Raw genomic sequence first — 4,336 nt, 5'->3', positions numbered from 1 at the left:
GCACTTGAGGGATATATGGACATAACTAGTTTATAGTTCTTGATTTCAATATATTCTTATTAAAATCATCTTTCTATTTCACTTTATCCCATACAATAGAAAATGGTCACAATTCTTCTATACTTTACAAATAATCCTTAACAATGACCACTAACAATGAAATATAAGGGATTATTGCAAATAAGTGTTGACCAAAAATTTAACTATAAAATAAAGTAAAGATTGATTTGATTTATATTTGTTCTCTATTCAACCCCATGAACTCAATAGTTTTCATGTTAATTAGTGATCAATGTCTTATCCATTAGTATAGAGAAAATCATACTAGCAAAACTTTGACATATTCAATTGCCTTACAATTGAAACTATTAGTAATTAAATCTAAATTCTCTTCTTATGAATATCCTCTCATACACATAGAAAACCTATCAATTTAATGAAAGCATTTATTTAATTCCTTGAATCAAGAGTAATCAATGAACAGACATACAACCCATCAAAGATGCAATAAAATGAAAAAACGTTATTCATTCATTCTCAAGTTTTCAAACATATCAAATAGGAGACAAAATTCAGAGACATGGATGTTTGCAAAACCTCCCTTTGTATTTATTTTCCTTGAAAATAATACATTACTGGCATCAAGCTCAAAATAACTTAAGATTAAACACCTAATCCTTCCATGTTCTAATTATCCTCAGGTATACAAAGATGAATACATCACAAAATTCACATAGAGACTATTGGACCGACTGGAAAAATATCCTAAGACTCAAATTATACAAAATTTGGACCCTTTTTCTAGCCTTGAGATCTCATTTATATAGGATGAGATGCAACAAGCTTCAAGCTTAGAAAAGAAGGATAGTTGTCCTTACAGATAGAAGATTTTAAAAGAAAAAAGTGATTGTCATAATAAGACAAAAAATTGGTACTCCCTTGGTTTCTTGCAATAGAATGTCTCTAGCATGAAGCTTCTTGTTGCTAAGAAGTTTCATGTGATGATTGGTTTAGATGCTTCCGTTGTTTCTCTAACTGTGGGACCACTTGATTTGCATCTGATGAGTTAGGTTTTGATATCTAAAATTTGATTATGACTCATTTCTCTCCCTCTAGATCATCAGATTGAACTGCCAAGTCAATATTTACAATTGGTTGCTCTCTTGTTGAATCTCTAGTTTGACCCTCCACATAATTTGTCGTAATTAATTTCTCATCTTTTCTTTCTTCTATTTGAGCCAGTGCATCAATTATGTATAATTCATCTAGATCCACAACATATTCATTAGTTTCTTCCTATATCAATTGATTTTCTTGAGAAACATCTTACATCCAATTGTTGAAAAGTGAATCATCTAGCTAGTTGAAGTTCAAAATCTCTCATTGTTTCTTGAAGATATCCTCTCCTAATTTCTCTATTTCATCAAAATTCTTTTTGAAAGAATCAAAGAATATCTAAACCTAGAAAAATTCCTCACTTGTCTTGGCAAACCATATATGATCTTTTTCATTTATGACTTTATTTAATCTAATGTAGATCAGTTCATCTAACTCCTTGGTTGATTCTTCTTTATTCTTTAATTCATCTACAACCTTGAGTGCATGAGAGAAAAACCCAAAACTCTTATCAATATATTTTGAAAAATAATTGACTATTCTCCTCTAAAGTGCAATTCTCTTATTATCAACATTAGAGAGGGCATTAATCATATCAAATATTTTTTCTATTTGTTCACAAGAAAGACTAATGATTGAACAACATAAAATAGTGACATCACTATCCCTACTGTTCCATTTTTCATAATTGGCTTAAAAATAGCCTCATTAGTTTTCAACTCATTCTATATATCCATTAGTTTTCAAAATTGCTCAAAAAATGCACGTCATCCTACCCTATCCACTAGATACATAATTGCATTTCTTATCTTATCTTCATACTGAACATCCACTTCCACAAGCATGGCCCATAATTTGTTCTTTACTTCCTCAAACTCTTCAATTGTGTACAATTGGGGTTCTTATGGGGTAGTTGGCATTTCTTTAATAGGATTTGTATTGAAATGTGCAATTGGAGGATGAGGAGGATAAGTAATTATAAGTTTACTTTACTCTTCTCCTACTTTTCTTTTCCCCAATTGTCTCTCCAATTGAACAATCACTCCTTCTATAGAGTGTATTTTATTCCCTATTTCTTCATATGCCTCTACCACCTTTTCAAATCTAACATTTAACTCTAGGAATTTATTTTTGTCTTTAGCTACAACCACATCTCCAAAGTTTACCATTTCCTTGGTCATCTAAGAAACCTTTTCACTATCTACCTCATCCACTCTATAAACCATGAGATTACATGTGTTTTTAGAATCTAAAACCTCTTGAATCCTAACTGTGTCTCTTTTCTGGATGGACCACATCACCAAGGCCTGATGGTCATCACTATACTTTAACCCCTTAAGGACTTGTAAGACTATTTCCTTAGTCTTAAACTGAGTGTCCTTTGCCTTCCTTATTGATTCAAAAATCATTGCATTATCAATGTCCCACTTAGGTAATATTAAAACTCCCAAATACTTCAATAGCTACCTACACCCTTTAGAGGTTATATATGCAAATTCTTCTATAAGGTCAGCTTTGACCTATTCTTCAATTTCATAGTCCAACCCATAAGGTTTCTCTATTTTAATCATTTTGTATTTCATGTCAAAATTGTTAATATTTATTCTCCATAAAAACTAAGTGAAAGATCTTGATTTAACAAAAATTTCATCATCTAAAAACTTGTTAAATGCCTCCTCCACTATAGGGTCAATCTCTTTCCTCTAAAATCTCCCACAGTGAGGGCTAATGTAGGTATAGGGGGCTCCTCTAGGACTCCTTCATCTATATCTATTATGGTCATTACTATGTGAGTCTTGCCTCCCATTTTCTTCAGTTGTTCCCTAAAGGACATTTCATCTTCTATGCAAAGGGGAGTTTGTGTGGGGGAATACTCTTTAGCCCTTGAAGAACTCTATTCTATTTTTTGTCTCTTGGTAGTAGATGCAACAAGTGTACTCTTAGAAAGGTGTCTCTAACAAAGAGGTACGAGGTGTACACTCTTTGCCACTACATAACTAGGTCTTTTCTACAATGTGTATTAAGTTGGTGATATGATTACCCTATTATCCAATCTAGCCTCTACCTCTTGTCTAGATAAGCTTTGGTTAGGATTATTTTCTTTTAATTTAAGGTTTGCATAAAGCTAGAAAAATTGTTGATAAGTATATCTATCCTAATACCCTGATATTTCTTATCAACGAGGGGTTTATATTTTGGTTCCATAGTATTAATAAACTCAAGAACCTTACTGTATACTATCCACTTCTCTTTTCTAACTTCTTGTTCTTGTAAAACACATTCATTACTAAATATATCCTCTGGAAAGTATACAAATTTCTTATGGGATCTGGCCTTAGTCCTTTCTTTGAACATATCATTGTTGACCTATCAATCAAGTTTGTTATTAGTGACAAACTTATTTAGATTGTATATAGCTATTGAGTTCATTGTATAGTTGACAGTGTTTGCCATGTATTTTGGTTGCCACCAAGTTCTATAGTTGCTACTGAGTGCTTTGGATGCTTTGGACAAATCTTAGTTACAATGAAGATCAGCAGTGTAAACCATGCACCTCAGTGTATGTTGAGTTTTCTAGTTCAAGCCAAGTTGTGCAGTGTTCACTAAGTTTGTAGTGTAAGTGATGCAAGTCTAGTGTTAACTGAGATTCCTATTGTTAACCAGGTGACTCAGTTTGTACCAAGCTTGAGGAGAGAATGTTTAGCAAGTCATGTCATGGTAAACAAGTGATTCGGTTTATATGACAAGTTTCACAATATCTACTAAGTCACTAGCATAGATTGAGTTCAAGACTACTTGGAAGTGATCAGTATGGACTGAGCTTCTATGTCTATCAATTGCATGATGATGCCAAGCATTGGTAGTGGATGTTGAGTATTAGAACCTCGTTGAGTTAGTCTTAAAAATCTAAATGTCTTCATGTGGGTCAACTTTTTAATATTTGTGGTAACTTGTATTGTGGCTGACTTTGTAATTTGTATAATTAGATTGATATATATGTAATGCATTGTATCATATCCAAAGTATTTATGAGTATGAAAAAGGTGTATGTATGTGAGGAATGAATCAAAGAAGATAAAAAAGAGCGAATTACAAAGGCTATAGTAGTATAAGAAGTAGCAAAGTCATATATATCATAGCAAGGTGATTAGTACTTAAAGGAATCTCATTCAATAGATCAAGTTGTAGATTAGAGATCATCTACTATTTCATCCTAACA

The sequence above is a fragment of the Cupressus sempervirens genome, chromosome 2 (assembly GCF_028749045.1).
Source record: "Cupressus sempervirens isolate cs-2001-9-10 chromosome 2, ASM2874904v1, whole genome shotgun sequence".
In the NCBI taxonomy this organism is placed as follows: Eukaryota; Viridiplantae; Streptophyta; class Pinopsida; order Cupressales; family Cupressaceae; genus Cupressus; species Cupressus sempervirens.
The sequence above is the reverse complement of the archived record's forward strand: the minus strand, read 5'-3'. Positions refer to the sequence as shown.